Raw genomic sequence first — 12,580 nt, 5'->3', positions numbered from 1 at the left:
CTCACTCTGTGAGGTCGACTAAGGGTTGCCTCGCCAAAAAAAAAAAAAAAATTGGGGGTGGGGGCAGGGAAGAATCCATGGAGTGAGTGGTGTGGGCCCGGGGGAGTGTGGCGTGGGCCTGGGGAGGGTGCAGCGTGAGGTAGGGGCTCTCTGCCCTTAGCTGGCTGCACCCGTGCCCCGGGCCAAGCTCCCACGTCCTTTCCAGAGCCGTTACGTCATCTGGGGCAAGTGTTCCTTGCTGCGTCGGGTGTAAAGGGGTCCTTCAACAACTGCTGTCATCCGCACATCACCCTTCCTCCTAAGAAACGCATTATTACTTCTTCCATTGCTTGATAATCACTCTGAGAAGAACTCTTTTACCCCAGGTGTGGAAACACGCCGACACTGTGCTCCTTCGGAGAGCGAGTGAAATTAGCCGGGTAAGTTAAACTCCCTGACGCAGATCCCACGCGGCGCCCTCATATTTCTCTAATCTGTCCTTCTCGGTCTCTCTTCCTCTGTCCTCAGTGATGCGAGCGGCTGAGCAGTGCCGCGGCTCATTATTTACATGCAAACCAGGCTCCAGGGACAGTCATCTGTCCTCTGGAGGAAAGGAGGTCGACGTTGCCTCTCAACAGCTGCATATATTATTGACCAGGTGGCCCTTCCCACCCCAAGGGTCTCACGGCTGCCCTTCCTGTAAGCATCCCAGGCACTGGAGCAGCCTACACCGTAGATCATCATAATGTGAAAACAAGCTCAGGGACATTAGAAGGACCCTCCAGCCGCCCTCTGATTCCTCCCGACTGTGCCAGGCCTTTGCGAAGGGCACGAGGACAGGCAGACATGTCCCCCCATGCCCGGGAGGTCGGAGAGGCAGGGGCGGGCCCATTTTACAGATGGCGAAACCAAGCCTCTGAAACGGGGATAGCTGGAAAGCTGGATCGCCTCCCCGCCGCCAGCCGTTTCTAGGGACCGCATCTTTTCTCTTCTTTTTTAAAAATCTACAAGGAGTACGTGAGGCACACTGCACGATGCTCTTTGTTTTGTTACGGTTTTCTCATTTTCCCAAGCGAAACCATCTTCTTTCTTTCTTTAAAGTACAAGATCACACACGATCACAAAAGAGAAATCGGAAAATACAGTGAGGCAAAAAGAACTTGACCTCATAACTCCGTACACTCGGAAAAGATGCCGTCCTTCATTAGGCCCTTCGATATCCCTTTATCTCCTTCATCCTTTCATTCGTTCATTTCGCAAAGTGTTTTGAGCTGCTACTATGCGCCAGATGATGGATACAAAGTCCTCAAAATTGGCTCCTGGCCTGAAAGATATCAACCAAACAGACAAAGAATGAAACAAGCAATTAAACACAAAGATTTTCTCTGTGTACAGGTATCCATGTATGTAGATATATTCTTTACCGAAAAAAAGTGGAAGCACATCATGCATGCTATTAACCTGATTTTTGGCCTCATATATCAGAAAAAATAAATTTCATGTCAATAGATCCACTTTAGAACAATAAAAACAAACTCTAGAACTCAACCTAACAAGAACTGTGCAAAACCCACGTGAAGAAAACCAAATCATTTTTACCAAAGATCATTAAAATAAGGATTTCTAAAAATCAAGATATAAATCATATGCAGTGACTCAGTGTCTCAGACTATGGCACTCTACAAATTAATCTCTACACTCGGTGCAATCCCAGACATAATCCACATAGATTTTGTGATAAACTTGTTAATATTCTCAAGTTCATCTGGAAGTGTAAATGCCAAGAATAAAAAATGTGTATAAAGAGCGACTGGAAATCCTTTGCCTGCAAATACCAAAATATGGTTTAAGACATCAGCAGTCAAACAACTGGTGTTGACATAAGACTATAAGAGATCAGTGGAATAGGACAGAAATTCGAGAAACTGCTCTTAAATAAAATTTACTTTGAATTCGGCATTTCAGATGAAAAAGGAGGTAGTAATGGAGGTATCTGATAAACACCTTGGGAATCATTATGTATTGTTTTGATAAAGAATCTTATACCTAACTCGAAATAAATAACCCAAAACTAATGTCAGATGATTTAAAGACTCAAAACAATCAAAAGTATTATAAACAGAATAGAAGAACGTATGATGGAATTTTTAAATCTTTTGGATGGGAAAAGCTTTCTTAAGCAAATCTCATAGACATAAAGAAAAAAAATAAGTTTTAACTATGCATTAAACTTCTCTTCACAAAGATACTATGAAGTTTAAAAAGAAGGCTCAGAATAAAAATTTTTGCAATATGTTTAACAGATAAAAGATTAATATGCAGAATACATAAGAATCTTCTACAAATAGTCACAAAAAGACAAACTACTTATGATAAAAGTGAGCGAAGACCATGATGGGGAAACTCGGAGAAGGGGAGATACAAACGGCCAATGCATATATGAAAAATTATTAAACTTTTCCAATGCTCAGGGACGTGCAAATTCTAAATAGATATTATGTTTTATCAGATCGACGAAAACATTTTAATCTCTAACGTTGGAAACTGTGAGGAGGAACAGAGGCTTGTAAGACTGCTGAGTGAATATGACTCGGCACAGGTTTGATGCACACAATCTGAGAATATTACCTAAAATTGTTAAATGTGCAAACCCTTTGACTCTGCAATTCTCCTAGAAATGAATCTCAGAGAAAACGTAACATCGCAATACCTTCCAGGCGGTGCATGGCCAGCCAGCAGGGAAGGTGGGCTCTTGCTGGCCTGACCCTAACGGAAACCTCGCCCAGTTGCTGGGTGCAGCTGCATAGCCAGCCCATGATTCAGGGGTGCCCATTCCCCATGTGGACCCGGACATCTTTGCGAAGCGCCTTTTCGTTTAGCCAGACCGCGAAACCAAATACTAAGTGGAATGAACTCGGAACCAGGTTTCCGAATGGCTGCATCGCCAAGTGTTAATCAAGGTTTTCAAACATAATGAAGCACAGGCAATCATATCTCTGCTCACTAAGAATATCATAATTAATATTTGGGTGAGAGCAAAAAAGATCGTGTTGTTAATAAATAAGTTGTTTTAAATATTGCTTATTTTATCTCTATCTTATCCTTTTAAAGTGTTTTTGCGTATGTTTCATTATAAACACAGTAAAATAATATCGCAGTTTCCAGCAGACCCTGAGACAGGCACTTGCAGGAGGTTTATTTGGGGAGGTGATTTGGGGAAGCAGGAGGGACGTGTGGGGGAAGGAGACAGAGGGGCGGGTGGGGAAAGGGTCAGTCCCCTCACTCCCACAGAGGCCGTCAGAGATACCCAGCAGGCTGCAGTCCAACTGTCCCATCAGACTGCCCCACGGGGGGGACTGGGAAGTGAGATGTTCTCCCCTGGGGCCCCGCCCTGGGGCCCCGCCCTCCCTTCCTCCACTGGTTGAGAGTTGCCCTTGGGATGTTAACTCCTGGATGCTTCGGGCTGAGCAAGCTTCCCTGGTGCCAGGAAAGCCCCAGACTGAGAAGCAGAGGGAAGCCAGTGCTGGTGGCCAGAAGCGGTCCCTTGGGTGAGAAGCGTCGGTGAACGCAGGGGCGGGCGGGGGAGACACGGTGGCCATCTATGGCATTTGCTAAAAGGTCCCTGCCTGTAAACCTTAGTCCCACTGCCTCGGTCGCAGCCTTCAATCCACGAGTCCCCCAGTCCCCTCTCGCGGCCTCTGGAATTCTCTATCTCTTGTCATTTGCTTCTGCAACGCCCACCTCCCCGGCTCATACCTGTGCGTGGGGCTCCTGGTCCAAAACGGAGTGGAGAGCACTCACCTGGGGGTAATTCGGGAGATGGTGGCCTTCTCCACGATGACTGGGAATAACTGGTTTTGAATCCAAAGGCCAGCACCCTCCCCTTCCCCAGCTCTCAGCCAGCTTGTTGTGGGGTGACACCAGCAAACCCTTGAGGACAGATGACAACCATGCTTCTTAGACCGCCCCAGAGCATTAAAAAACAAAAGAACAAATAAATAATAAAAAATTAAAAAGACCTGCGTTTCTAAACAGAAAAACTTACTGTTGGAATTCCGGTCGCCCCCTCGCGTGGGTCCAGACGGCACGCGCTCTGTTTCTCTCCTCTCCGCCATGACGCTTTTGGTAGCAAATGACAGAAAACAAGTCGAGCTGGCTAAAGTGGAAGAAAGAGGGAGATTTATGGACTTAACACAGCAGGATCCAGGAGTTCGGTCGATGTCACCGGATGCTCCCCTGGCCTGGGTGTCAGCGGCGTCCAGTAGCCGTGCTCGCTGCTGTGGCGCTGACCACTCCTCCCAGGACACCCCAGCAGCAAAGGGCTCCTCCTTCCTTACACTTCTAGCAAAACCCCCAGGATGGCACCCTGGCCATGCTCCCCAAGGACTAGGGGGTGGGGCGCCCTGTAGGCAGGCCTGGGTCTCACGCCTACGGTGATCAAAGGGGGTGGAGAAGTCCCCCGAACCTCCGAGACTGAAAGCGGGGAGAGAGGGGCTCACCACAGGGAAAATGGGGGTGCCACCACCTGACGCCCGGGCATGCGCGATGCGCAGGACGGGCAGCATGGCCTCTGCTTCGTTTGCACGCTCACCCAGACTCGGAGCGTCCGGCGCCTGGGACGCGTTTGTCCTGGTTTAAGTGTCAACAGGATGGGCGTCCAGACGGCACCCCCTCTCGCCTCTGGCACGCCCCGTGGCACGTCTGGCCCGGGCTGGCCCCACGCTGCATGTCCGCGCTCTCCCGCGAGCTGATTTGCGACATGAGGGCGCTGTCCGGGAAAGACGACAGGAGAGGGAAGGTGGGCATCCGGACTGGACACCACGTAAGGACAAGGGCCAGTGCGGGGACTGTGAGCCCCGACAGCCCCCCTGATGAAAGGGGGCCCTGGGGCGGACCTGCCGTCCAGGCACAGGTGGGTGCCGGGGTCTGGGACCACACGGCCAAGCCCGAAAAGAAGCAGGCGGGAGGGCTCTGCGGGGTGGATGCCCGGATCCAGCGCTGCCTGCCTGCTCTGGCCCAGCTCTCAGGCCTAGAAGCTTCCACCGAGACCCCTCGCAGGCCAGGCGGCTCCCCGCACCCTTCAGCTCCCTTCCAGAAGCCTCGCCTGGAAGAGGAGGAGGAAGCCCAGCAGCTTCCCCGCGTGGTCCCGCCTGGCTCTGCCCCTGCGGTGGGGAGGGAGACCCCACCGACAACAAGTGCCCAGACCCGGAACTCTCCACCCCGCCTCTCCATCAGCTTTTCCAAGGCCCGGGGACCCCAGACCTACCTCTCCACCGGGCCTCCAAAAAGTCAGAAAACAAAAGACTGAAAAAGTCTTTGGATCCCAGAGTGATATTCTGGGTCATGAATATGATAAGTCATCTTATTAGAATTTGCTGATTGATTGATTATAGACTCGCTAATCTTCTGGATTCAAATGTACCTGAAGAATAGGTGAAAACTCGTGAATTCCCGTCAAATATCATGGGACACTACTTAACCTGTTTTCTTCAAAGTGACTTACCTGACCATCTTCTGGCTTTAAATTCTACATGAATACTTCATAAACATCCCATACATTAACTATTTTAACAAATTTATATCATATCTACAGTCCTTTAGTACCTGACTTGTATATTTATGTGACTATTGTTAGAAGTGACTAATTGGGTTTGATTAGCTCCATCATTAATATTCTGTCCATAATTTAACATGCTTCAATAAAATACCCTAAAGCAGTGTAATGATTAGATTTCAGGAATATGTGTTTTGCAATTAAGTTCCTCTTGATTTTGATATGCAGATGAAGAAATGGTGGTCTCATTTAAAAAAAAAAACTGCCCTTATTAACTCAGCAGTATACTCTGAAGATTAGGTAAGAAATCCAAGATTTTCTCTTTGTATATGCTAGTTAAAATGTATTTCAATCAAGCCTATGTGGGCAAATCAGATTTGATTAGTTTAAGTCCACAGTCATTCTATCTAAATGAATAATGTGTCACCTAACATTGCAAAAATTTGATTAATAGTTTATCAGTTAATTAAAAACGGGTTTAATTTTTCTTTTTTAGGAAAATGCAAGGTAGATATTCCTTGTGTTCATCATAAATGCAAATTATTTCAGTTTCAATCTATTGTTCCTTTTTGCTTCTTAGCCAAAGTGGCGAGAAAAATAAAGCTCTTAGAAATAGCTCTGGGAGGGAGGGGTAGGAAAACTTTCTTGGGCCCCAGCAGTGGCCCGTTTCTGCCCTGGCTGTGGAGACCGGTTCCGTCCGCAGGCAGCTCGCCTCCCTGCCTCGCCCTGCTCCCGGCCACCCATTCTCCCCGCGGACTGTGGCCACAGACTTTTCCAAACGGCAACTTCCGTCACCTTGTTCCCTTCCATTCGTCTGAGGAGCAGGATGGGAGCCCCTTTCGGCAGCCTCCCCCACCCCAGCCTGTCGCCAGAGCGGAAGACCAGGAGCGCACCCCAGTCTGTTTCAACCTCGACTGATGGCATTTTTTTCACTCTGTGCCTCTGGGGGAACCAGCTGACTCATGGGAACCCGCCTGATCCAGTGAGCTCGCGGCTGTCCACGTGATCCCCATGTCACGGATGAGCAAACCGAGGTGCAGAGACTTCCCAGCACCCCTTAGTGAGTGGCAGGGCCAGGCCTGGGGCCCTGTCTGGGGCCCTGTCCCTGGCCTTGGGCTACATGGCCTCTGCTCAGGGCCCTGTGAACCCTGACGCCCCCTTTGCCAGCACACAGCAAAGGCACACACCCCGCCGCCGCTGCCGCTGGGATGGTGGGAGGAGATAAATTGCCAGCACTGTGTTCTTAAAAAAAAAGAAACCCATCTAAAACTCACCAGGAGCAAACTCCGATGGCTTCGCCTCTCAGGCGAGTTCAGGAAGGGCTGTGAGCAGTTTGAAGACCAGGGTCCCTGAGCCGTGCTGCATCGTGGCCATGTGTACTGTGTTTCTCAGAGCCAGCTTTCCTGTATGACAACAACATCAAGAGATCAAATGTCAGTGTGCAGACATTGCGACCTTGGACTGCACCTGCTTCGAAAGGAGCTAGCTACAGAGATGGTGGATGGCACTGGTTTATCTCTGGATAGTAGGGCTACAGAGATGGTGGATGGCATTGGTTTATCTCTGGATAGTAGGACTGGACCATCATCAGCACTACTGGATTCTAAAGCCCCAGGGGCCTGGCTCCTCAGAGGGGCGGAGTCTGGCTCCAGCAGCCTGGCCTCTCCAGCATCTCAGATTCTGAGCGCCAGCTGCACATCTGCAGGAGCACAGCGGTGCCTGTGAACCGCTAACTTCCCATCTACTGGCCGGTGCGAGGTAGGAGGGACAGTGGGGGTCTGCAGTCTGGGCCTCCACCAAGGAGGGCCCCTCTTCAGCGAGGGCCCTGAGGAGGCCATGCGTGTGCATCCGAGGACACTACTAGTCCTGCTTCTGTGGCTCCAGGCGGTGAGCCAGGTGGGCCTCCCTGTCCACGCCGGCTGTCCGTCCTCCCTGCGGCCGGGGCAAATGCTGCTGAAGAAGGGGTGGCAGGGGTGCGGGGAAAGTTAGCAAAGTGTTTGTTATTTCTACAAATGTGATTGAATTCTTATTAACTAGTCGCACACCACTCTTGAGCACCAAGAAGGGACAAGGCCCAGTGCTGAGCCCTCGACGGAGAGGCAGGCAGAGGGGCCAGGTGCCTGGCCACCAGGAAGCAGGACTGGGCGGGGAGGTCAGGAAGCCAGGCCCAGCTGACACAGGCACAAGGAAGCTGCTCCCTGCTTTCCTGAAAGCCAGGAGCCGCGGGGTGGCACGGGAGCCCTCTGCCCAGGGCTTGGGGCAGTGTGCAAAGGTAGGGTAGTCCCCATTACAGTCCCAGGGGTCATCCGGGCCTCCAGTTCCCCCCTCATGTGCAGGAAGCGGGCCTGGTGAGGTGAAGGGACCTGCCCACGCCACTCATCCCTCAGTGGGAGAGCTGGGAGCCCACCCCACGTCCCACGCCCTCCACCTGCCCTCCGCCAGAACCAGCCTCAAGGACAACTGAGGTGGACTCTTGGGACGAAAGCATCACACCTCTGTTGGACGGTAGCGGGGCTGGGTTGAAGCCAAACAGTCCACTGGGCTCTCCTGTGCACCCCACTCAGCCCAGCCCTGGAGCTGGGCCTTGTACATGGGACACCTGGCCACTATGTAGACGCCGCCCAAATACTCCACAGCCATCCCTGTGGGTGACGATGGGCACGATATGTCACCTGCCATGCTGAACGACGTGGGGGTGGGCGAGAAGCATCTCAGCCCATCTCTGCCCAGGGGCTGACTTTCCACCTGGGGAATCAGGACCAGAGGCCGAAGCAGGAGGTGGGCGTGCCCGGCCCACATGGACGGAACTGGACGTGCCCGGCCCACATGGACAGAACTGGACGTGCCCGGCCCACGTGGACGGAACTGGGGGTGCATGGCCCACGTGGACGGAACTGGATGTGCCCGGCCCACGTGGACGGAACTGGGGGTGCACGGCCCACGTGGACCGAACTGGACGCTCTCATCTCCGCACCCCCCTTAAAGCCCCTACACCGCCGCCTCGGTTTGCCCAGTGGCCGCCCCTCCCCGCAGCAGGCTCCCGCCTCCGCCTCCAAGCTCTGGGCTCCGTGTCCACTCTGCACTACGGACACCTCACACCGCAGCTCAGGAGGTCTGGACCCCTCAACGCACCCCACCCCGCCGCCCCGAGGCCAGCTCTGCTCCACTGCCCTCCAGCGCCAGGCCACTCGCGCCCACCCCCTCGGTCATCCCACGGGTGCTCCTCGAAGGCCCACTGTGTGCCAACCGCTGAGTTAGCTGCTGGCGTCTTAAAAGGAAAACAACCCAAGTGCCCGTCTTCTGGGAGAAACAAAAGAAGACGCAAGTGTGATAGGCCATCGTCGCTGTGACGCCAGGAGACGAGGCGCCCGAGACAGTGACAGTGGACACCGACGCCGCGCAGGAAGTGGGGGCTAGGGAGGCCTCCTCTCGGGGTGCGCACACCGCGTGCCCAGCAGACGTCACGGTTCGGTGGACGTGTCTGAAGGGAGCGGAACGAGGCGAGAGAGGAAAGGGCCCTGTGCAGGGCAGGGGGTCCGGGCGGGAAGAGAGGGCCTGGCACTCAGTGTTCAAAGCCTGCCCCAAAGTTCAAGGACAAAAGCCGGCTGTGAAGGTGACAGACGCGGTCCTGATCTGCGTCGGGGCGGCCCAGGCATGAACCGCTGCTGACACGTGGGTGGGGGCAGCAGACCGGCAGGAGTCGGGGCTCAGCTGTTTCCGGACCACTTCCGGGGGTAAAACAGGAAATTGGGCCATTACGAGATGTCCCCCTACTTTGACTGTGCCCCTGGCTGTGCCACCTCCGGAGTGGAGCTGGGGCTGGGCCCCCACCTGGAGCTCCCTCGGCCACGAGCAGAGGCTGGCGGCGGCAGCGAGGCGAGGTGGGAGGCTCCCAGCTCCTTTGGGGGGACACTTAGGGGTGAGAAGGACAAGTCTGTCTGCAAAGCCCAGCAGCCCTGGGCCCAGGGCCCAAACAATACATCAGGTCCCAGGTTCCCACAAGAGGCTCCGCTGTCCTCAGAGCTGGCTTCCTTCTCAGGACAGCTTCTCCCTGGGGACGGTCCCAGGCTGGGCCAGAGCGTCTTCCGAAGCGGTCCTGCCAAGTCCTGAGCCCAGCTGCTCTGGTCCTCGCTTGACTCCCGCACGGCCCCCTGCTCATCAGCTCTCAGTGACGAGTGAGTCCCCAAAGGAGAAGCAGGCACCTCGGACACAGGAAAGAATGGAGCCGTGTACCACAGCAGGGACCAGACACGCTAACCGGGGAAACAAACCCCATGGGAAGGAAAAGTCTCCGGAGGGAGATGCCAGGGTTCAAGGATGGAGGGAGGCCCTCGCGGGTCCAGAAGGATGTCATGGAAGGGGTGACGCTGAGATGGCTTTAAAGACGGGGACATTCTCGAGGAGAGCAACCAGCAGGCCATTTTCCACCCTGTTCTCTCTCTCCTGCAGGTGCCTTTTCTTAATTACGCCCAGAGAGCACAGCAGAGTGGATGCCAGTGATATTTATTTTCTGCTCTGAGCCCGCCCAACACAGGTAACCGCCAGGGGCATCTTTCTTAATGAGAGAAGAAAAATGTCAGAGCGGCGATCAGCCGTGATGCACCCAACGGACGTAAGGATAAGCAACAATAATACGAGGATTCATTGTGCATTAGCGGCTGTGCGTGTCATCCCCAGGTCTGGACAGGGGAGTTTACTCTGCGCCGTGCAGAGATCTCTCGCCAGGGGCACCCTCACCCGTGGACACGCCTCAGAGATGGGACGATCACGCTGGGAACGATTTTCGTCCATTGAAACCCAGAGCTGAGGTTGGAGGCTCAGGTCCACGGCTGTTCCATCCATGCGTCCCGCCGTCTGAAGGCCGCGCCCGGGAGCCCTCCTTCCATTCGAGATCATAGCTTCTAAGTGTACGGAGTGGGCAGGAGTCCCTGCCACTCAACCTTAACACCTCCCTGCGATCAGGCCTGGGAGGTAGGGACTGTCGCCCCTGTTTAACAGAGGAGGAAACGGAGGGTTTATGCACGATGCTACACCACCTCCCTATGTGTTCTGACTAGAGCGGACCCAAAATCCTGCACTGCCGTCCACACTGCGGGGCTCTGGCCCAGAGCCCGCACGGTGGCCCTGGGCGCCTCCTGCCAATGGCCAAGTGAGCGGGTGGTGGGGGCCTGCACCTCAGACCGCGTGCTCTGGGCGCTGGCACCCGCATCCCTCATGTAGGCTGGGCACCTGGGGGAGGGGTCTTGGTAGGGGCTGGGTGGGGGCCACCGGTGCCGTGAGGAGCAGGGGGCTCCTCGCCAATCCCAGCCAAAGTGACAGGAAGGGCGAAAGGAAGGGGATTGGACGTCCTCGGAGCATGAAACGGAATCCCTGCTTCCAGGGCCTGGCACCCTCCAACTCCAGCCTCAGAGGCCACAGTGGGGAGCGCCCTGGCCCCCACTGCAACTGGGTCACTTGGGAAGGTGCACGGTCCCCGCCCCCACCGCTTCCTTCGCGGCACAGGAAGTGGGGGGACATATCTAGGGGAAAACAAAGAGGTGAGTCAGCGAGAGATGCAGATGGTGAGACCGTGAAAGAGAGATGGCGGCCAGCACCAGGAACACAGAAGGAGGCGATCGAGATGGAGAGACTCCAAGGCAGGGACAGGGAGCCGAAGGGGTCCCCCCTGCACCCTCCCCCACCTGCTCTGCGCACCTGCCCATGGGCTCTGCCTTCTGGACGGGTCGGAGCCTCTGAGCCTCTGATGGTAGCAGGAGAGTTGCTGGGTGGCCTGTCCCCAGGGTCCGCCTCCCGAGGTCACCATCCCTCTCACGTGGCACTCTCCACACAGCCACCTGGGTCTCCAGGTTGGGGTGGCTTCTCCTCCTGGCGCCCTGCAGCCTCAGGGCTGGGAACAGCCCACGGCCAACAGGGCTGCCTGTCCTTAGTTCCTGGCTGACAGAGGGAAGTCCTTCGCTTCTGATGCGGGAGGTTTGGGTCCCTTCAAAGGTCAGAGTGCCGGGCTGGGTGGGGCACCCTTGGGAACAACCAGCACCTGAGCACTCACCACTGGCGGTTCCCCAAGTGTGTCTCTGGGCTCTGTTGCAGCTGTCCCCAGAGAACGGCCCTCAGGATAAATAAAAGCCTCCAGTGACTGCAGGCGGGTGTCCAGACTCCAGGGCCTATTTTTAGAATGTAGGACAACTTTCACCCAGAATAGACAAGACACGCTAATCCAGGAGGGAGGCCTCCGAGAGATGAAGACGTCGAGCCTAGATATGAATTAGCCGCAAGTATATTATTTGAAGAAATGTTGAACAGCTAGGCAAATATTTGATACCTTTGAATTGGAGTCGCTGTTTTCACAGGTGGAGTGGCGGCAGCCGCTTGCCAGGCGCCGCTGCCTGCCGGTGTACCTGGCTGTCACGCCTGCTTCTGAACGCCTCATCTTGCTGCATTCTGGGAATTAAAGCAGGAACTGGTGTCAAGCGTGCACACGCAAGGACCGAGTCTCCGGGACAGTGCGGGGTGCTTAAATAGTCCACCCGTCCTAGTAAAGCGATGATCCAGGTGTTTCAGTGTGGCCTTCTTGGGAAGGGGTAAGAGCGCATGGCCCTGCTTTGGACCCTCTGGTCTGTGACTGTGGGGAGGGGCTTTGCGGGAAAGCTTGGGAAGCAGGCCCCGTCTGTCAGGCCCCAGGGGCAGCCGGGTTCGGGCCACGGCTTACGGGACAGTCTTTCTGTTTCGGTAGAAAATTCAGCTCTGGGAGGTGGACGGCCCCGAAGGCCAGTGAGGCCAGGTGCACCTGTCCGCAGAGAGGCGGAGCGATCTTTACACTGCACTCTGCTGGGCGGCAGAGTGAGAGAGAGGCACCGAGTCTGCGGGGCGGCCTGGGACCTTGCAGGGGCTGCAGCTAGTATACATCACGCTGCTACCGCGGGCCTGGGGCGTCCCCCGCGTCTGCCCAGGCAGTCCCTGCAACGGCTCCGCCAGGCACGGGCTCGTCAGCCCCTCTGCTGATGGGCAAACGGGGTTTAGAGGTTGAAGGGACCTGACGCGCGCCACCCA

The sequence above is a fragment of the Pteropus alecto genome, unplaced genomic scaffold (assembly GCF_000325575.1).
Source record: "Pteropus alecto unplaced genomic scaffold, ASM32557v1 scaffold89, whole genome shotgun sequence".
Classification (NCBI taxonomy): Eukaryota; Metazoa; Chordata; class Mammalia; order Chiroptera; family Pteropodidae; genus Pteropus; species Pteropus alecto.
Note: the sequence above shows the minus strand (reverse complement) of the source record.